Genomic DNA, 22,894 nt, shown 5'->3' with positions numbered 1-22,894 from the left:
TTCAAAGCAGTAGTGAAATACACCAAATTTTAAGGGATGAATATTTTTTTATAATATGACATTATTTTTAAGTCACTGATTTTATTTTATAACAAATCAATTTTTAGCAATCAAACAATGAGTTCAGAACCTCTATAACAATGTCACCCATGGAAGAAATATATATTTGGTATCAAAAGGAGCATTTAATACAACATAGTGCAATTCCCTCAGTAGTAAACAGAAAAACTAGATTTGTTTGATGGTGGGGAATAACATTACTATTTAGATCATTATGATTTCAATAAGAATTTAATTCTTCACCAAAGCTAATTCAAAATATTTTTTTACAGCTTATTGAATGTTTATCATATTGTATATTATATTATACAATAGAGCTTTTATCATAGAAAGATGGCGCTTTTTAAAATAGACTGTTTTCATCCTTAATCTATTTTTTTTCCTTCAAACAATGTCCTCAGTCTAAGATTCTGCCTGTGACAAGAAACACCTGTGGACGCTGATATGAGAAAAGGAAATGATGGGCAAAACATTTAAAGCAAATACGTTCTTCAGAGGATGGCCTGAGACTCTATTATCACAAGAAAGATACTTGTAGGATCAAATGTGCATTTGTTCATGTTTTCTTATTGTTCTGAGATGCTTTAAAAATAAACAAACCTCTGAGAGTTAATTAATTTAATAGGCAGACCTATTTAAGAGGTCCCCTCAAAAGCAGACAGAATCAAGTCACACCAAGGGGACTGCCGTACAGAAAATTATCGTAGTGGGTTTCATAGATGGATGGCATGACAGGAAAGTCACAAAAGTAGCTTGAAATAGAACATGACTTTTAATAAGAGATTTTTTTATTTCTTCTTCTAGAACCAGTCTTTAACAAATGGCTTCGTTTGTTCTGTTCACAGTTTTTTCAAAACCAGTCTTGCTATAATTAAGGGCAGCCAGAAATCAGTTTTCATAACTCTCATAATAGCAAATAAATAAATAAATAAATAAATAAATAAATCATAATAGAAATAATTTAGAGACTTCAGTGACATTGCTATTTCTTGCTACAGTCTGGAAGATGAATCGTAGTGCTACAGGGACAGCTACCGGCTGTCTGCAATTGGCAAAGCTGGGATAATTGTGTAACTTTCTTGTATAATGGCTTAAACAAAAGTAAATAGTATTAAAAAAAGAAAAAAAAAAAAAACAAAATAGCGAAAGGACTGGAAAGCTGAGCTGCGTGCATTGCTCATTGATGAAAGCACTGTTCTCCATGCTGCTATTGTTGGTTTTAGTTTAGCTCTCTCTCAATCAATATCTAGCAAGGCATGATTTAATAAGGTTTATAATCTCCAAAAAATGGGTGGAGGGCAGTTGTGGCATTCTCATTCATCTAAGGATGCCTTTCAGGTTTCTTTGCTTTCACCTGCTGGGACCCATTTGGTCTCTTTCAAAGAGAGTGGCATGACAAAATGAATGAGAATTGCTGGAATAAGAATCCCTTGTTCCACCCAATAGTATAATCAATGAGTACTTGTAATCCCCATTGTACTTCACAGAGGTAATTGTAAGACAATTAAATCTCGCTTCTCAGGCAAATGATTTTGGTAGTTAACCTGAAACGGCCAACAGTATTGTAGAGAACGAATGTGTCTGAAGCAATGATGTAATGGGATACTGCTTAGCTAGAAAAGCCAGGTGGCTGGGGCTCTGGGGTTGTTTTTTGTTGTTTATATTTTATTTTCTACTATTATTTTTTTTGGTAGCCCAGAGCTACAGTGTATGTGAGATATGAGTGTATGTGAGTTATAATTACATAAAACACATAAAAAATACTGTCAGAAAGGAGAATAACTTTTAACTTTAATTCTGAAATGTGCAAAAGGGGTGAACAGTACAGATATTTGCTCCTAAAATGCAAAATTTATATCCTACATGAACAATCTAAGAGATCCTTACAGTTTTCATTACAGTCTAAATTCTAAGTGGTGGCTTCACAATTAACAAACATTCATATAGTTAACATCACCTTCACATAACAGCCAATTTAGCTTCAATTTCCTTTGCATCAGCTAAATTTAGTTCTAGTCTTTTTCCACCTTACTCAGTTACTTGCATGCCAAAGAAGGAGCTTGTACTCTTTTGAAGAGACATGTATTTATTTTGTAACCTGTGTTTTTTGTCCACCTTCTGCTGTACATGCCACAGACTTTGAAAAAAACTTAAATCCTGCACCATGTCACTTTATGTCTTTTTCTCGTAAAAATTGCGGGTTTAGTATTAGACTCAGCCTTACCTTGTTTACATATTCCAGCAAACTTGTAAACATTTTCTGCTGTATTTAGAATACTCCACAAAGCAGAAATGGTAAAAATGCAATGACAATTATTATGCCTGGGACACCATAGGCAGAAAATGCCAGAGACAGCATCGTACTTGCACCCCTTATTAAAAGACAGCAGAAGAAGAGATATAAATGTTATTTCCTGTTTATATCTTGAAATACTGCAAATGCAAGCACCTATACCTCTGTTGTTTTTAATAGCAATTTTAACAGGATGTGAGGCCACCAGTTTTCAATTCTTTATTCCAGATTTTAAGAAGTGAGCCCTAAGGTAAGTACTGTGTATTGGCAAACAGCTCTGCTGCTTCCTCTGAGGTACAATGGAGTCTGCTGGGCAGAAAGTCCATGTCTCGCTGCTGTATGAGGCAATGCTCTGCATTGAACATGGGACACTGCTCCTTCAGAAAGAAATCTGCTTTATGAAAACAGCCAGCCTAACAAGTTACAGGATACTAAATTCTCAACTAATGTCTTTCAGACAAGCAATTTGCAAAAATATTCTATGAATGCCATTTTATACTTTGAAGTATAAGTGCCCGTTATAAAACTAAGTTCAGTTTTCAGGAGAAGGCTGCATTATGTTTCACACCATTACTATTCTGCAAAGCAGAGATAGGGCAAGAAAACAAAAATATATCCAGCTGCTCCCCAGCAAAAAAGGATTAATCTGACTTTGCACAGGGAGCATCAAATCACAGAATGATGGAACGGTTTGGGTTGGAAGGGACCTTTAAGCTCACCTAGTTCCAACCCCCTGCTATATGCAGGGACACCTCCCCCCAGACCAGGTTGCTCACAGCCTCATCCAGCCTGGCCTCGGACACCTCCAGGGAGGAGACAAGGACAGCTTCGCTGGGCAACCTGTTCCAGTGTCTCACCTCTCTCACAGTAAAAAATTCCTTCCTGATATCTACTCTAAATCTAACCTCTTCCAGCTTAAAGCCATTTCCCCTTGTTTTGTAGCTACATTCCTTTATAAAGAGTCCCTCCCCAGCTTTCCTGTAGGTCCCTTTCAGGTACTGGAAGGCTGGAGCCTTCTCCTCTCTAGGCTGAAGAAGTCCAAGTCTCTCAGCCTGTTCTCATAAGAGAGGTGCTCCAGCCCTCCCTTTGTCTCATCTTTGTGGCCTCATCTTTGTGGCCTCATCTTTGTGGCCATCCTCTGGACCCGCTACAACAGCTCCATGTCCTTGTGTTGAACTAACACAGTACTCCAGCTGGGGTCTCACAAGAGCAGAGTAGAGGGGCAGAATCACCTCTCACGACCTGCTGATCACGCTTCTTATGATAAAACCCAGGATACAGTTGGCCTTCTGAGCAGCAAGTGCACATGGCTGGGTCATATTGAATCTTTCATCAACCGACAACCCCAAATCCTTCTCCTCAGGGCTGCTCTCAAGCCATTCTCTACCCTCAGGATTGCCCAGACCCAGGTGCAGAACCTTGCACTTGACTTGCTGAATTTCATGAGGTTGGCATGGGCCCACTTTTCAAGTCTGTCCAAGTCCCTTCTGAGTGGCATCCCTTTCCTCTAGCATGTCATCTGCACTACTCAGCTTGGTGTTGTCTGCAAACCTGCTGAGGGTGCACGCAACCCCCTGTCCATGTTGCCTACAAAGATGTTAAACAACACCGATCCCAGCACCAATCCTTGAGGAACACCACTGGTCAAATCTCCACTTGGACACTGCACCACTGATTGCAACTGTCTGATTGTCTGAGATTGGATTGTATGCTATCATTATTCTGTGTTGAGTAGGAAGAAGTGTTGTATGTGGGATATGGTGGGGAAAAAGAGTAAAAGAAGAAGGACACTGCTTAGAAATGATTTAGTGATGGCTTGAAGACAGAGGAAAGCTGCAGTGTGGGCCTGGTGTGAGCTGGGGAGATGCTGATGAGGTGGAGGATCAGTGTCCACGTGCACACACATCAGTGCTGCTCAACAAGACTTGGTGGCAACCAGATATATTCTCTTTTTATTCCTTTGTCTCCTTGGGCACCTTCCTAGGTGGAAGGGATTTCAAACAAATATGTGAATAGCTGCCATGAGAACAGCAAGCAGATGAGTACAGTTTCTGAATGCAGCACGAAGACATCTGCCAAGTTTGGTTCGTGTGCTGGTGTGAGAGAAAGCTGGCAGCAAGATCCCTATACTTAGAAAAAAGTTCAGAAGCATTAATCGTGCCCCTTAATTTTCTTTTCTTCTTTGTTTTGTGTGTTGAGAGCTTTGTTCTGGGTTTATTTCATTCTCTTCTTGGGGAAGGGAAAAAGACATATTGATTTTTCTATGGAGCTGCATCTTCTGGGAGAGAAATTCCACATCAAAACAAATGAACAAACAAAAAACCACAATGCAAAACAATTAAAATCTAAACAAACCAACAAAAACAGAGAAAAAGAAATTCTATTCCTTATTTGGGCTGTTGTGTCTGTCCATGTGCCAACACCGGAGGAAAAGACTGTGGTCAGAAGACAGCTTGTCCAAATAACTTTGTTTTCACAGAAAGTAAAATACAAAGCAAAACATTGACTAATGCAGCTAAAAGCCTTTCCAGCTCTAGTGCTGTTTGCACACGGGTGCAACAGAAGAATTTATTTATCTTCTTATGTTGCCCTACCTTTAATCATCAGCTTAATGGGAGCTTCTGCCCTTTGTACTTTTTCCTGCCTTGTTCCCGCAGTGGGGTCAAATGAGAGAAACGGATCTGACTGCTGTACAACACTATTAGTGATCACTGCCTGTCAAAGCTATCTCAGTTATTAGGATTCGTGCCAAGTGTGTAAGACCAGATGCTTCATTTAACGAAACTTCAACTTTCTGCAACAAGGTCCTGGGCAAGGAATCACATGCATAGTTCCATTCTTACACTGGGAACAGATTCCTTGCAGATTTCAAGGGAAATATTCTCATTTACTCTTAGTGAGCCTCATAGTTTCTGTCATAGTTCTTGCAGTTGTGATACAAAGTGAGTTTCTGTGCAGACCTTCTGGCCTCAGGAATCCCAACTGGGCTGAACCTGGCTTGAATCTGCAGAACTTTTCATTGAGATTCACTCCACTTCTTGTAGAAACAGGGAATTCTATGTGGTAGGATTCTGAACTTCAACAAATTCACGGCCAGCAAAATCTAGAAGGACTGTGCAGCTTCCAGGCTGTCCCAGGTGGAGCCAGGGGTTGGATTCAGTGGTCCTTACGGGTCCTTTCCAACTCCAGACAGTCTATCATCCTGTGATTCTGGGTTTTACAGTAGCAGGATTCATCTCAAGTTTCTAGGGCTGGATTGTTTTGCCTGTGAAAAGTTCTGTATAAGACGGCAATTCCGTTTCAATCATCTTCTCACTGAGGCAAAATCCCGCAGGTGCGGTAGGTAGCGGCGCGCAGCGGGAGGGGCCGGGCCGGGGAACGCGGCGCTGCGCGGTGCGCTCCTGCCATCTAGCGGCACGCGGAGCCGCCGCCGGGAAATGCGCCGCACGGCCCAATCTGATGGATGAATTGCTAAAGGGATAAATTAAATACCAACTATTGTCACTGATAATAATGGCAATAGCAATAATGATGACGATAACAGCAAAGCGAAGAAGGGAAGGATCTTTAAATTTCTTCTCAACGACAGCTGACTCCAGATGCATCTCTCACCACCCGCAAAACGTGTGCCAGAAGCGTACAGGCTGAAGGGGAGCTATACACCCTGCTTTACCTTGGACACGAGTGAGTAAACTCCAATTTCCGTGCTCTCAAACAATCAAATAATAGATTCATAGAATCATTTGAAACGGATGAGACTTTCAAAGGTCATACAGTCCAGCTCCCCTCCTGTGAACAGGGACACCTGCAGCTCGATCAGGTTGCTCAGATCCCTGTCCAGCCTGGCCTTGGATGTGTCCAAGCACAGGGCATCCACCATCCGTCTGGGCAATCTGTTCCAGTGCTTTACCACCTTTATTGTAAAAAAACTTCTTCCTTATGTCTAGTCTAAATCTCCTCTCTTTTAATTGAGTGTATCTTTGCACCTCACCTACCTTTAAATGGAACACGTAAGATTTCATTTACTCCTGGGTGATAATGACTTTACAGACACAAATTATTATTACTGAGATATTGTGTGGACAAACAATCCCCATATGCCATAATAAAGAGATACAACAGAAAAAAAGTTCATAAGTTCAAAAGACGTAAGTCTTGCCATAAGAGCAATTGAGTCTTGTCTTGTTATAATAATCTAAATATAGAAATGAGGCTATCCATTATTAAAATACCAAGCTATTGGTTTTTTATTGGTAAGCTTGGTAGCACAGCCAAGAAATAACTGATTAAAATGGTCAGCAATACAAGGAGTTCATCATGAATTAAGGATGAGCTCTAGGGATACCCTACAACAGCTTTCAAGATGATGACGTGGGATGGAGCACTTTTGGCCATGGATAAATAATCAAAATAGTCTGTTGCATCAGCAGCCTAAAGCACTCTAGAGGGATGTGGATCTGTATGCCGAGATTATTGCAGGAATAGAGAATAACAAAATATATTTGTTATTAAGGAAAAAAAGAAAAAAAAAAATGCTCCCATATTCTATTTAGGGTCAGCCGGGTAGCAGTCAAGAATGCAAGGGATTGAGTCCCTCAGCACACAGGGCCAGTGCAGGGCTTTGTGGGATTGTTAAGGTATCCTCAGACTCCATCTTATAGGCTCTCAAAGAGCATCTGGGTGTACAGATTAGAAGAAGCAAACAATACTGACATTTTTCCTACTAGGTACATTCAGAACAAGAGGGAAAAGAACATCTTAGGACCAAGCTAAAGAACAGAGAGAAATATTATATTGCACCATTTCAGTTGGTACAATTACACAACAAATAACTGATTAAAATATCCCAGTCTAAGTGTTTAGCCTGGAAAGCTCTCTACTACTTTCTTTCATGAAGTAATGTAACTTCTTCTTTTTTTTTTTTCTTTTTTTTTTTTTTTTTTTCTTTGTGTGTGTGTGTGTGAGAGAGAGAGAGAGAATTCTCTTAATCTGACACCTTCTTTACTCTCTTTTGGATTTTCGCAGATTGACAGTACTACTTGGCTACATTCTCTGGATATACAAAACATAGGTGTTTTGAATAAGACTTTTTGCAGAGGTCAGAAAACATGCAACACTGTTACTTTTACATCAAAACTGCATGCTGTGTTTTGAAAGGCCCTGATAGCAGACAGTCCTACCATTCTGCAAAATTTGTCACATTAAAAAGACCCGTAATCATGCTGTAAAATCTGTAAAATTCAGAAATCCATTTAATTTCTTATCTAAAAGTAGAAAACTATATCTTACATAACTGAGCCACTGCTTGACTGTTGATTTGAGTACACTTCAGCCCCTAAATGAAATGGATGGAAAGGATTTGATAAATGACTGCACTGCTCTCTTGTCTTAAAGCGTACTCAAAATCCTGCTCCAAAGTTTAGTTTTCTACTTGTTAGGTCCTTGGCACGCAGTGCTTTTCTCGAGGCTGTAGCTATGGGAAGATGCAGTTTTTATGAGAACTGACATGTGGAGGGCTGCTCCTACAGCCACTGCCACTTCATCCAGCCGGTCTGCTCCCAGCACTCTGCTTGATTTTCAGACACACACTCCTGGTGCTCCAGAACACCTTTTGTTCACTGACTGCTTCTCTTCTCTCAGAGAACAGTGAGACTTTTTCATTCCCAGTGGGGGGCTGCTTTACCAGTGCGGTGCTTGTTGTTTGCCCGGACACAAAAAGCTGGACAGGCTCTCCATTCATTGGCTGCTTCAGAGCAGCGCTGTGCAAATCAGAGCAAGTTAGATGACAGATGGCTTGTGGCAATTTAATGAAACGTCTAGTTGCTGAGCAGCCTCTCTTGTAAACTCATGAACTCATTATTGTGTGATTGCAGTAACAAGCTGGATGCAGGCAGGGCTGCAGGACGTGTTTCACAGGCTCTGCACAAACCTCCTCAGTTGCACCAGGAGCAGGCAGCCCTGAACAGAACCCAGATCCTGCTTTTCACCACTCTCATCACTGTGCTTACTTCATGCCTTCTTCCCATGCCTCTTTTCCCTCGTGTTGATGCTACCTCCCCACACCTTTCATGGCTCAGAGTGAAAACAAGAACTATCATAACACCACAGCTGTATGCTTATGATGTGTGGAAGCTATTCAGGGTGTCATCATTGAAAGCTGAACGTGGTATTCCCAAACTTCTGTGATATTCTATTGGTGAAATAGTTCTCACAAGGTTCAGTTGTTCGTTTCAAGTATCCAGATGCATTTCTGCATATTCCATGCTTGTTACAGATTAAAATGCTGCTGATGCAAGTTTGCTGAAGGTACACAACAGCAAGCTAGTCTCAGGTACCACGGTGACAGCCAATTACAGCTGTCAGTCATACTCCCACCACAGATGATAGCAGTGGCCCGGGTGACTTCAGCAAGGGACAGCAAGAGATCCTTGCTGACATGTTTACAGAGATACAGGTCAGTGCCACAGTTTCAGGGGAAACAGAAATAAATGAAATGAAATGGAAAGAAAAAAACAGAGCTTTTATAATTTTTGAAGCATATTTGAGATTGCAGTCCTGAGTCATGCAATTGCCTTTGAAAGTATGATTCTGCTTTTTGTTCTTCTGTTCTCAGCACTGAGAAAAAGAGTTTTAATACAAACCATGTATCTGCTTTTTGTAGACATTCCTGCATGTATATGCTGATCATATTTGATTTACCATGGAAAGAGGTACAATTTGCTTCATTCCAGTCAAATGGCGCCAGTTCTTGATTCATTAATATGAATAGGAATTTTGCCATTGAATTCAGTAAGAGCAAAAGATACTATGTTTGCAGCATTACAGCTTGTTAATACAAAACATCTTTCACATGCATATTGATTCTCTAGCAGGAAAAAGGTACAATGAAAAAATTTTGCAAATTAATTACTTAACTCAAAATATTCCAGATAGAGGGAAGAACAACAACTTTGAAAACGTAGAAAGAGATTGAGAATCAGATAAATTCAGGTATCTCTGTCTGAAACCAGTCAGTTATGTTTAGATTATATTTTTCAAATTAGCATGCTACTTTCACTTGTTAGTCTGTGCTTGCCACATGATGGTATCTGCAGATGTCTTTCAGGTCACCAGGAGAACCTACAGCATGGAGAGCCACACTAACATTGGTGAAGTCCTTTTGGAAACTGTTGATTTTTGTTTATTTTTCACTTCTTTTCTAACTATTTTTTCAGGGTAGCCACATGGTCACTGGTTCTGCTCTGCCCTGACTCTGCTCAGCTGTGTCCTTGAATATGTTACAGGTTATTGCATTCTTACAATTTATAGACTTATTTCTGAAAGTATGTTAATGCCCTGGTTTCAGCCAGACAGAGCTGATTTTCTTCATAGTGTCTAGCACGATGCTATGTTTTGGCCTTAGGAGAAAAACAGCACTGAGCAGTGCTGCACAGAGACAAGAACGTTTCAGTTTCTCAACATCTCATACCGTCCTGCTAGTGATGGGGCTAAAGGGCACAAGGAGCTGGGAGGAGACAGAACAAGAAGAGCTGACCTAAACTATTCCATATAAGAGCATCACGTGAAAAAAAAATTATAAAACATCTGCAGCTGTTCAGTGACTGGAAAGAAATTCGTTGATGGGTGGTGAGCAATCGTGTTTTGCATCACTTGTCTAGTAAAATATATATACATGTTATTATCATTGTTGTTACTTCTCCCTTCTTTTTCTGAATTAGTAAATAGTTTTTACTTCAACCAATGAGGTTTTTTTTCTCCTGATTCACTCCTCCATCCCCCTGGGGGACGCAATGTTCAGCTGCCTGCTGGGTTAAGCCACAACAGTTAGTTTATTTGCTTCAGCCCTATTGAGGGTAGAGAGAAAGAATACATGCAAAGGAGAAATATGAGAAAGAGTTAAAAAGCTACTTGCCAAGGGGTAAGCTGGGCTTGGCAGGAGCTAAGGAAACTGTGTCAGGTCACTGAACCCAACCCCATCCCTGGCAGAAGTCCATTCCTTTGCAACATGTGCTTGTCTAGCTGTTCTGCTATGGTTGCTGCTATTCTTTAAGCCCCTAAGAGAAATACCTCAAGTTTAAGACTTTAAGAAAGTAATACAAAAGGAATTAAACTGTTGGCAGAATGTCTCTACTTGCATTCTAGGAAGTAAGCTTCCTAGGGCTGAAGAAGAAAAAGCATTTAACCAGTCTAGAAAGGGAAGAATCAGAAGTGGTTTACAGGAAGGATTTGGAGATACAGACAGTACAAGAAATATCTTTATTTTTGTTTCCTGTGGTTTATAGTTCAAAGAAAAATGTAGAGAAGGGAGGTCACAAAACTGCAAGAAAAGGAGTGGAGAAGACATTTTTATGTTGCATAATCCAAATCCCTGTTGCTTGTCAGGGCTGTTTTGTAGGTTTTAACAAAGGTAGGGTAGTATTAACTAATATTTCTTTTGAGAAAGACCTGGAGTGTGTAAGTCAGCAGAAGTGACTGTCTCCTGAGTTCCTCAGCACACTGCTTCTCCAGTTTGAGGGAAAGAATGGAGCTCAGCACAAGAACCAAGGCACTTCTCCTTGGGTGAGAATAAGAGCTGTCGTTTATTTACATTTAAATACATTTAAATGTACATTTATTGTATGAGATGTGATTAGAAAATGGTAAGAATAATTAAAAAAACAACAAACAAACAAACAAAGTGACATTTCTTTAGCATTATCACCCCAAGAAGAGAAAAAGGTGAGTCTCATGTATCACTGACAATGAGATAAAAGGGAAACCTCCCTCACTGCTCACTGCTAATTCAGACTCTGCAGTAGGGCTCAGCTTGTCACAGTGTGCAACTTTCTTCTCTTTGATAAGGTCAGTTTGCCAAAAAGAACAAAGTGCACGTAATACATTACTCAGCCATTTGTATACATACATCTATTTTTCTTACTAGGTCTCGCTATTCAGAACAATACAGACAGAGCACCATGATAAAAGGGGTCATTTAAAAGTCTTCACAGAAGCTCTGTACTGTGAAGGATTGAATTTTCACTTGAATGCCTACATTTTTACATCTGTTTCTTTACAGAAATATTCTTTTTTTGAGGGGCAGTTGCAGTTTGGTGTTTTTTTATATCACTGAACAAGAATATATAAAATATCAGAATGCATTTGTCTCAGGGGGGAACACAGCCAACACAGAAGTGCATCATTTTGTTGAGAGATACTTCCCATCCATCTCTGGCCAGTGGCCTCCTTTAGTTCTCATCAGAATGAAAAAGATAAAATAATTTCCCAATTCATTATTCTTAGGACTGACTCTCATAATCATCATGCCTTCCATCCTTCCATACACTGACAGAACGTTGATTCTCATCTGCTTTTTAACATCCTCTCAACATGTATAAATGCTAAAGGGCAACTGTAAAAATACTTGCATGCAGACTGAGGGAATAATTTTAGGCTTACATTTGTGCACACTTTGCAATATAGTAAGGAGAGGTAGCACCTTGCTCATGTTGGGATATCTACTTGGTATGTAAAAGTACAGCATGATGATTCATAGCTGCCATCTAAAACAAAATTCAGGAAAATATTCTTTTCAGGTATTTTAACTCATCCAGAATAGAACATATTTTGGTGATGTTTCCAAGGTGAATTGAGTTTCACCAAAAGGGTGCGTAGAGTCTTGTAGAGTAGATTTGATGTGAGTATTGACTGCTATTTCAGATGAAGCTGGTTGTGCTTTCACAAGAACCCAAATGATAGTTTCCTAGTGAACTTCTGAGTTGCTCTTGAGCAGAGAAGAACAGGAATTACCTCTTTTATCTGCATTAGCCACAAGGATGACTTTGTGGTCTGGTTCTTCACAAATAGAAATGTCCAGGACAGAGTATGAGGGTGCAGAAAAATCTCTGCATTTCATTTGAAGAAAACCTGTGCACCAATTGGAAACCCAGCGGTGTCACCAGTGGGACCTCCACAACCTTTACAGAACTGAGACTTCCTTCAATCAGTTTTGCAAAAGCTTTTGAATAGTGTTCAGTATCATCTTGAACAACTTGCAAGAAAACCTTTATCAGAGGATTTTATACTGGGAAATTCTGCAGCAAAAATAACTGTGGTGATAGAGAAAACCCAAATTGACACTGAGGTCATTTTACATACATTCCTCTTTCAAATCCAAATGTGCTTGATTTTTTAAAAGCAATTTCCTCCACTAATCTCTTAGCCTTAATTTTCCTTGTGCTCTTTTTAAACACAGAAAAAACAGATGATGTGTCTTGCTAAAATGAAGATCCTAACAGATAAAAAATACCAGTATTATTGTTCTGACAAAAAGGGAAATTAACGTACCACTGCTATTCAAAATGTGAATAGATATACAAATTGCTAGATTTCTTTTTAATCATAGAATCATAGAATAGCCAGGGTTGAAGAGGACCACAATGATCATCTAGTTTCAACCCCCTTGATATGGGCAGGATTGCCAACCACCAGACCAGGCTGCCCAGAGCCACATCTGGCCTGGCCTTGAATGCCTCCAGGGATGGGGCATCCACAACCTCCTTGGGCAACCTGTTCAGTGCTTCACCACCCTGTGACTGAAAAAATTCCTCTTAATATCTAACCTCCCCTGTTGCAGTTTAAAATCATTCTCCCTTGTCTTACCACTATCCACCCTCATAAACAGCCATCCTTCCTTCCCCTTATATGCTCCCTTCAAGTACTGGAAGGGCACAATGAGGTCTTCCCAGAGCCTTCTCTTCTCCAAGCAAAACAAGCCCAGTTCCCTCAACCTTTCCTTTAGAAGAGGTGCTCCAGCCTCTGATCATCTTAGTGGCCCTCCTTTGGACATGCTTCAAGAGCTCCACATCCTTCTTGTACTGGGGATCCCAGGTCTGGACACAGTACTCCAGATGGGGTCTCATAAGAGCCGAGTAGAGGGGGACAATCACCTCCCTCTCCCTGCTGGTCACCCCTTTTCTGATGCAGCCCAGAACACACTCAGGCATTCTTACGATTTTTATTTCAAACAGCCTTCTCCTTCGCAAAATTCTTTCTAGGTGCTTCTATTTGCTGTACAGAAAGATCTAGAAGAACTCCAAAGAATGTCATAAATTAAATTATTAAAATTTAATAAATTAAAGCCACCTCCTGCTCTAATGTATGTCTTTTTTCCCTTTGTAAAGAGGTCACCTTTAAAAATAATTGCATAAATATAGCCCTTTGCAAATGCCTCACATAGAAGTGGTATGGTTAAGCAGCAAAATACCTGACCTTAAGAGCTCAAATAAGTGCTGTTGATTTGTCACATTAAAAAACAAATGCAACCTTACTTGGATAATTTTGTCTCAATCCTTAATCCTCTGAAACTTGGTGAGATTCAGGAGTATTCCTGATCAGCAAGTTTTATAATGGATAGTTTTCTTTGCATTCATTGCAGTATAGTTGTTACATCATAACAGTTTTGAGAAATCGCACCATGAGAATCTGAGTAGGTACAAATGGTACAGAGACTAAAGGAATGAATACATCCAGTCAGACAGATGTTTACCTGAACTAGAGAGTAATGGCCAGCAGCAGGATCTTGCAGAGTGAGACCAAGGTGTCATCTCCTCTTTCCAGCCAGGCCATTCCTCCCAAGCTCCTATCATCTGGCAACCATTGGCCCGGGTGTTGCTGGATGCATTAGTTTTCTCTGCCTGATCAATTGATTGGAAATGTATCCTGTTGCTTTTGTTATATGTTTACATATTACAGATGCTGATGAGTTAATTCATAGAATCACAGGTTTATAGAATGGCTTAGGATGGAGAGGACCTTAAAGATCTAGTTCCAATCCCCTGCCATAAGCAGGTTGCACCCCCAGCAAAGGCTGCCCAGGGCCCCATCCAACCCAGCTTTGAGCACCTCCAAGGATGGGGCACCCACAGCTTCTCTGGGCAGCTGTGCCAGGGCGTCATTGCCCTCTGCATAAAGACTTCTTCCTGATATCGAGCCTAAATCTCCCCTCTTTTAGTTTAAAGCCATTTACTCCTTTTCCTATCAGTATAAGACCATGTAAAAAACTCTTCCCGTCCTGCCTGTAAGGTCCCTTCATGTGCTGGAAGGCCACAGTGAAGTCACCCCAGAATCTTATTTTCTCCAGTCTGAACAAGCCCAAATCCCTAGGCCTTTCTCCACAATAGAGGTGCTCCAGCCCTCCGATCATCTCTGGCCTCGGATCAACAGCCCCACGTTCCTCCTTTACTGGAGGCCAGAGGCCTGGATGCAATACTCCGACTGTGGCCACACGAGGGCAAAAGAGAGGCGGACAATCCTCTCCCTCACCCCGTTGGCCACCCCACTTCTGATGGAACTCGAGATACCATTGGCCTTACAGGCTCACGGCGCACTCTCAGGTTCACGTTACGTTTTCCACCTACAGGAACACCTAAGTCCTTTTCTGCAGGTCTGCTCTCAAGATCTTCTCCCAGTCTGTACTCTTATCTGGGATTGCCCTGACTCAAGTGCAACCCTAACCTTGGCCTTAGTTAAACCTTGATAACTAAATGCTGCATGAAAAAAATGTCTTTCCTAACCTCTTTTCCTGGTATTTTTTCCTTATTATTCATATTATTTCTAAAACTTATCAAAATTACTTATATTCTCAGACTCAGGTAGCATCTCTGAATACACATAGGGGCATTAAAAGGCTTTTTGACTTTTCTTAGCCATGTGCTAATAATTCCCAATATCTTATCTGAACATCATTATCAATGACAGTGTAAGTCACAATGAGCAGCTGACTCCAGACATAACACAGATTGGTTCGTAGACACTTCCCTCCTTCTCATTTGTTAACAACCTGCTCTACTCACCTAAATGTAAGCTATCACAAGTGGTCAACAACACAGAAGACGGAAGTCACACTGTGAACACTGATTTTTTTATGCGTTTCACATACTCAGCATCTGAGGACATTAAATTTTCCTGTTACCGTACTTACTTTGACTGCTTTTCTACTGATTGAAAAAAAACTTCTAAATAAAGAGGTAGATGCAAATCATTGCCAGGCAATGCAAATGGGAGGAAAAAGAATTGTCATTGCAAGTGTGTAGTGTATATTGTAGTGAGCTGCATTAGACATTAACAGCCAGAAAGAGAGTCTGCAATTAGTACAGAGCTAAAAATATAAAAAATGAAACTTAGAAATACTAGGAAAATAATATTTGAAGAAAACAGAAAATATTATCGTGCTATAGATTAATTTTCTGATACTCCTGCAACCTGAATATTTGGTGAAATTATAATTCTTCCAATTTATAAAACAACTAATAGAAGTAGCAAAGATATAGAGAAAGGGCAGGATGTATGATCAGATATGGAATAAAATCTATATGAAAAGAAATTAAAATAGCGTAGGCTTCTTGGCTTGGAAGGGAGGATAATAACTTACGGCAGGTGCAGACAAAATGGACATGGTGTTGCTAATTGTAGTTACTTGTAACATAAAAAACAGATGACAATAATCTAATTGTCAGATTTATTTTCGTGGGGGTAATATGGATGCAATTTTCTGGAAGACTGTTTAAAGGGAGGATAAAAAAAGGATTTTACAAATACAGGGAATGATGCTTCATTGCAGGCTATGAAACAAAAACAGTCTAGATGTAAATCTAAATTAGAATATTTCTAAATTACTATTTGCAGAGACACTATAGCAGGAGGAAGCTGTTGAACACATTCATGACCCTGTCTCGTGCTGTTAATGGTAACTTTAAGAACCGATGGCAGTATCTGCCATCTATGCTGATTAAACTTTGCAATCAGTCTGTTACTCACCACCAGCACTTGTTCCACACAACCACATAGGGAATGCTATTCTCTAGAATACCATTCTGTTTGGTAAGTTTGCGCTATTCTTTAGTTGAGAAGAAGCTGCTGCCATTCTTTTTGCTTACTCTTTGTTCATTTTCCATCTCTCCTTCCTTGTGGCAGTGCCACATTGATGTAGACACCAGTTAATTAGCCCAATATGTTTACTAGCTTGAGATCTGTGCTCTATTTCACCTTCAATATAATTTTGGGGAGATAAAGAGTCAGTCCTGGAGGAACAGGTCTGTGTGCTATATGAATTGTTTGATTTCAGAAAACTCTCTCTATGTGTGCCTTTCAGATAGAAAACACTACTTTGAAAAGGGAGTTTGCCTGTCTTTTCTGTTATTACCATGTTTTTTTAATTTTCAGATTGATTTTGTAAGGAAATTTCAGCAAATCTGATCCAGAGGAGCAGTCTTTGGTCTGAGCAACTAGGCAGCTCAGAACGAATTAGCTTCAAGATTGAATAGCAGAAATAATCAACTGACTTCTCTGGTGATGACAGGCTTAGTAATTGCTGTTGTTCATGTAATTCCTTAAAAACTAACAGCCTGGAAGAGGAGATGGTGACAAGATGAAACCAGAGATACCTTGTGTGAAAGACAGTGGAGCAGATAACCAGGAACTCTCCAGAAGACAGTGACTGTTATGCTAAAATTCAATCTTTCAAAGGATGGAGCTGAAAGGACATACACACTCCCAGTTTTTTCTACAGGTTTACATTTTTTACCTTCACAAAACAGAAGTGTTATGTACGAAAATACTATGAATTTCAAAATACAGGTGAATAGAAAATCAAGCTGACAACAGAAGTCAGACTGGACACTGGGAAGAGTGCATTAGTCTAAGATCAGCAAGAAGAAGCAAACCATGAGATGACTCCCAAAAGTCAGAAACACATCTATCTAAGTAATGTCTATCCAGTAAAAAACAAACAAACAGACAAGCAAAAAACAACAACAAACAGACAAAACAGCCCTCCATTTTTAAGCCTGTCTACATGAAAGAGAACTTCTGGTTGCTTAGGAAGACAAATTTTTACCAGGTTAATGATAAACAAATTCTACTGATAGTAAAATGAAGACCATGTATCAGATTTTAAAATCCATTATGCCATAAAGACGAGACCTTTGGAGCTGGATGAGATTCCAGGTTTTGTACCTTACAGCAACATTGATTCCAGTCACAAAATTCAAAACTTCAGGAAAAAAATCAGAACATTTTGATTAGAGGCGGTGAAAATATTTGGACAACAGAGAAACTGTTCTGAAACTCTGAATGCATTTTAGGAAATTATTTTTTTCTTGCCATCTGTGTATACAGAAAAAATAAGTTCTTGTCAAAAAATCCTGCTCAAATATCTTTTCTCCTAGAGATTGCAGATTCCTAGTTGTTTTACAGTGTATTACATAGATGCTTGTAATTTTTATTATCCCATGTTGATTCTGTACTCTAGCTCATGTCAAAGACATCTAAGTTTCAGTTACCTTATTACAAGTAAATACATGTATGTCACTGAATCTATACACATAGCTAATATTATTAATGAATATTCCATCATGCTACGTGGTTGGAATGAACTCTCATGACATTCTAGAGGTTGTTCTTGGCAGAAGATTGCTTTTCACTCACTTCTTTCAAGCAATGGTAGTGTGTTGGTGTAAAATTTCAGAGCGACCATCCACCCACATCACATGGTAGGAGCCTGACGCTGACACAGCTGATTTGCTATTTCACTTGGTGATTGCATATGTATGACTTGATGCCGTAGATATCTGTGTTGGACTTCTACATGGATTTTATTTGTCCTGCATGTGGACAAACAGAGGCAGCATTGTCACCCTTGGATCTTATTGTATTATGGTGATGAGAGCCATGAAATTTAAAGTATCACACAGTAGCATATCATTTTGTAAAATTTCAGTGGAAAGGCATTGTTGCCACCTGGTGAGCAAGCATGTAGCATGAGAGGACAGTGGCATTTGTGCTCTTCTAAGCAAGAACCATGCTCTCTATAAAGTGCACGCTATAGTACTGAGATGATTTTTAGCCTCACAAAAAATATTGCACCCATTCATAATAGAGATTTCTCTCACACTGTTGCCACCATTGCTGCCTTCATGAAGACCAGAGAAAAACAGATATTTGATTCAATTATGTGATGGCACACATTGCCTTTCAGAAGACAGCCACTGTATTAAGTGCTCACAGCGTTAAGCTATGCATGTTATGGTGTACTACAATTTCCATGACATTTTTTGACCTTTCCTCTTAGTAACTGAAGCTGTGGATAATTACATACCTGGAAAACTATCAATCTGGGTGCAATTCTGAATGCATGAATCCTATTAGTTATTTATAGTGCTGTAGGTTTGTTTTCTTGTTCCTAGAAAAAACATTACAAATAATTTAGTTATTGATTATCTCAATTTTTTTGGAAGAACTATAATTTTCAGTGGGCCAATACTGAGTTCAGTTATCTGGGTTATATGATATCATGCCAAAAAACCCTCTTGGTTTTAATTTTGATAGCTTTCCTCTACTCAAACATTACATTACATTAGCATACATTATTAATATGACAGTGTGGCTAAAATGATTGAAGATGCACAGATTGAAATAAAGTTCAGTTCTCTATAGCACCTGTTAAATATGGAAAACATGGAAAATGTTTTTTAAAAGTTCCAGCGACCTCTTTACTTTTCTCCTCTTAAGCTCACGAGCCACATGTGCCACAATAATCCATCCATCTTGCCTATGAAACCAGTTCACCTCTTACAAAGGAGTTAAGTGGGAAATATTGGCCATTTTGTTCCTGAATCTTACTTGTTCTAAGGTAAAAATGGACTTAGTTCTGGAGTGAGTCTTAATGAGAATCTGAGTAAATAATGTGTAAGTAAAAGTTAACAATAACTAGAAGCACTCAACAAGTATAAAACTTGAGATTGTCCCCTGGAATATTTTCCAGAACAGTGAATCTGTTATGGTCAGAGAAGAAATGTTTCTCTGAAATGAGAAGAGCCTAAAACAGATGGAGTGACTGAGAAGATTGTGAGATGAAAAGAAAGATGACAGTTCTCATCAGGCAGCTGATTTGATTTACCAGGCTTGTATGATGTAAAAGCATGGCAAAACTTTCTACTGTTGTTTCCTTCCAATATTTCTGTGCTACACATTATTTACCCCAAGTGAGAGATACCAGCAGGCTAATTGGAGACCTCCACACTCCCTTGGTGTTGGAGTTATAAGTGAATAATAAAAGGGGAATGCTTAGGAAGTCTCTTAATAATTTTTTTTTTTTTCTAGTGAATGATTAGGAATTTTTATAATTAGTGAATTATAGCAATAATTACAAATAAGGAAATAGGAGCAGAGTTTTGTTTCCTTAGAGATAAAGGGAGTGAAATCTACTTGAAGACTAGTTGCAATTTAATTTACATTTCTGATTTATGTGACTACTGACTGTTGTGTGGTAAAACTTAAATATCAAATGGTGTACAGTGTTTTTTCCTACGGTCATGCAAGTCAACAGACCAGCTTACTGCCAGCTAGCAGGGGGAGATAATTCCACCATTCCCAATGGTACAGCACAAAGAGAAATTATTCTTTTTCTGCTCCCTTTTATTAGTAGTATGTAAAATGATTTATTTACAGAGCAGCCTGCATGGCAAGTTAAAAAATGCATTATTCTTACAGTCTGAAGTCTCCAAATGGATTTTGAACATGAAAAAGAGGCAGGGTAAATGTCTCTCTTAGATATGTGAAAAAATTGACAAAAGTCCTGAAAAATGAAAAGAACAGTATTACCAGGCATTTAGCAAGAGTTGATTTACATATTGGAGTAGATCTTTCCTGAATTACGCTAAAATGCAAAGGAGAAAGGGAAAAGAAAAAAAAAACGTAAAAAAAAAAAAAAAATCTGCAATTGCAGTTTGCTACTGTGCATGCTGATGAATCACCAGCACGCGTTAATTAATGCTCTACTGGGTTTGGCAGCCTATCAAGGACTGGGACTGTAGTCACAGGGATCCTTTAGACTACAAGTGGCTTACAATGAGAGCAAGAGCTATGTTTATACAAGATGTGAATGCTCACTAGGAAAAAGCCTTTCTTTTGCTGTTAGTGCAGTCAACTGAAATGAACTGCCATCTATCACAACATTTTATCATTACTACAATAAAATCTTAAACTCTGCAGACTGAGAAAAGAACAAAGACATGACAGTATTAAAGTGATGTCTGGTCAAGAAAATATTCTAAAAATCCTAGTGATCCTTGTCAGAGTCTTCTAGAAGAAAGAGTGATAAACTTCATTATTGTTAGAAAAAATTCCTAAAAAACTGTTTTTTCTCCCACTTACAAGAAACAGTGTTTAGTTTTTATTCTTTTTAGGTTACTTGTGAGCAATTTACTAGCAATTCAAAGAAATATCTAAAAAGTAAATTTATCTGGCAAGAATATTGAAAAAAGAACCACTGATTATTTGCTGTGGAGAAATAATTGCTATTCATTAATTAGTGCTAATATTTACAACAGAAAATTAATTCAAAGTAAGATGTTTGTTCAGGCTAGAACAGAAATTTCTGAGGGGATCACCATGTTCAAGTAAAACAGTACAACTTCTCGGAATCAGAACTGCAAAAAAAAAAAAAAGGCAACTTGCAGATAAGTTAAAAGCTAAGGATAACTCACAGAAACTATTGGTTGAACAGTTTCAAATGCAAAATACAACTGTGAAAATTACAATAAGTTTTTTGTCAGCTTGAAGGGAAGAAAAATCTGAACACAGAATTGAAAAATCTATGAAAAGTGTACTTATTACAATTTATTCATCTATTCTGCTAATTAATATGTGTAGTAACAGCTATGCACTATAAAGTTAGTGTGCAATTTTCTTGTCATGCAAATGGTTATGCACAGGATAAGAAATCTGCAATAATCACAATAAAAGACAACAGCTAGATTATCCTTTTTCAGTTTTCTTAAAGATGTGGCACCTGGCCACAATGCACAGGAACAGAGCACAGCCTGAACTGCTCAGGTTCTTTGCACTGTCCAGATGACAGAATTTTTGTGCTTGCCTTTTATGGAAAGGAGAAAGATAGAAAAACAAAGAAAAAATATAATGAAAGAAGTAGAAGAAACAAAGAAAAAAAGAAAAAGAAAAATGAAATACTAGATTTATTTTTTTTTCTAGAGTAGTTTATGGTATCTGCACTTGTAGACATCAAGGATGGAGCCAGGGCTCCTCTTAGACTCCACCTCCTTTCCTGCGTACAAGACCAGCCTGCAGCTCCTATCACTTGGGAAAAGTGAAACTCAAAGTCATGCTTAGGTACCTAGCGAACAATTGAGGTGTCCAATAAACAAAACTTAAAGAATCCTAGAAAAGATATTTACTTTTTCTGACTGCAAGTCTGTGTGGAAGTCTTCTTGGCTAGGTTAGAACTCCCAGGTCCTAAGCAACTGCTTCTATAATATATGAAACAAAAAACTTTATCCCCTCATGATGTTAGAACTGTTTTCCTTTTTTAAAAATTAAAATTCAGTGGACATGGAAGTTTGAACGATCACTAAAAGTGATGATTTGAAAATGATTTCCATTTGGTCTCTTCTCAGAATTTATGAGAATTTAATTTTGACAACACACAACTGTTCATAATATGACTTCCCAAGAACAATTTTACTGTGTTCATTACTAATATACATAAATTGATCTATTTCTTATCTCATTTCCTCATATGCATGTTAGATCTTTCACCATATTTATTCCTGCTGGAAATAAACAGAAAGTACATCTTCCCTCTCTCTGACTACAAGTAACTTATTGGTGATTTATGTAACATGCTGACCTTAACCTTGACTTACTTGTCTAACATAGTTTTGCATATGTGTCCATCTGTGAAATGAGAACAGCATCATTTGCCTAACTCTGAGGGCTAAGCAAGCAGTTTTATTTTATTTTCACATTATTTGCAGAAGACATCTCCTCCGTGTGCCCATGTGCCATCACCTCCTGGAAGACAGGAATAAGCCTTTAGAGGGAGTGAGGAATAATAGGCTGCAAATATGCAGCCAATTAAGAGATGGAGGGAGTTCATGCATAGTTTTCCAGATACTTATGATGCCAGCCGCACTTCAAAATCCAAATCATTTGTCATCAAGCAGTTAACCTGATTCGTCAGTATTATAGAATCATAGAATTGCTCAGGTTAGAAAAGACCTTAAAGGTTGTTGAGTCCAACCACAACCTAACCAAACCACCCTAATAACCTTCTGCTAAATCATGTCCCTGAGCTTTATTCTAATTATGTTGCCTTTAATTCTTTTAGTGATCTGTTGACCATAGAGATCTTATTTTTAGCATTCATGTTAAGCAGCATTTTTTCCTCTAAAAATATTGCTAGAATATGCTGAACATTTCAACTCTCAGCTAATTTTATTTGCTGCATGAGCTGATTGTAAACTGTGACCCTTATTTTGCTTACTTTGTACAAAGATTATCTATGTTTTTACATAAAATTGGCTATAAATGCTTTGTTTCTTCCAGTTGTTTTGAGTTAATTATTAATAGCCGATATCTCATTTTCTATGCTAATTATCTGAATGTTGATATATGCATTTTTATAAGAATTGCATTACTACAATTCCTACAAATTTCTACTTCTCTCAGAATAAAACAGAGTTCATATTTTTTTATGCAAACTAACTT

This window comes from Meleagris gallopavo, chromosome Z, assembly GCF_905368555.1.
Source record: "Meleagris gallopavo chromosome Z, MGAL_WU_HG_1.1, whole genome shotgun sequence".
In the NCBI taxonomy this organism is placed as follows: Eukaryota; Metazoa; Chordata; class Aves; order Galliformes; family Phasianidae; genus Meleagris; species Meleagris gallopavo.
The sequence above is the reverse complement of the archived record's forward strand: the minus strand, read 5'-3'. Positions refer to the sequence as shown.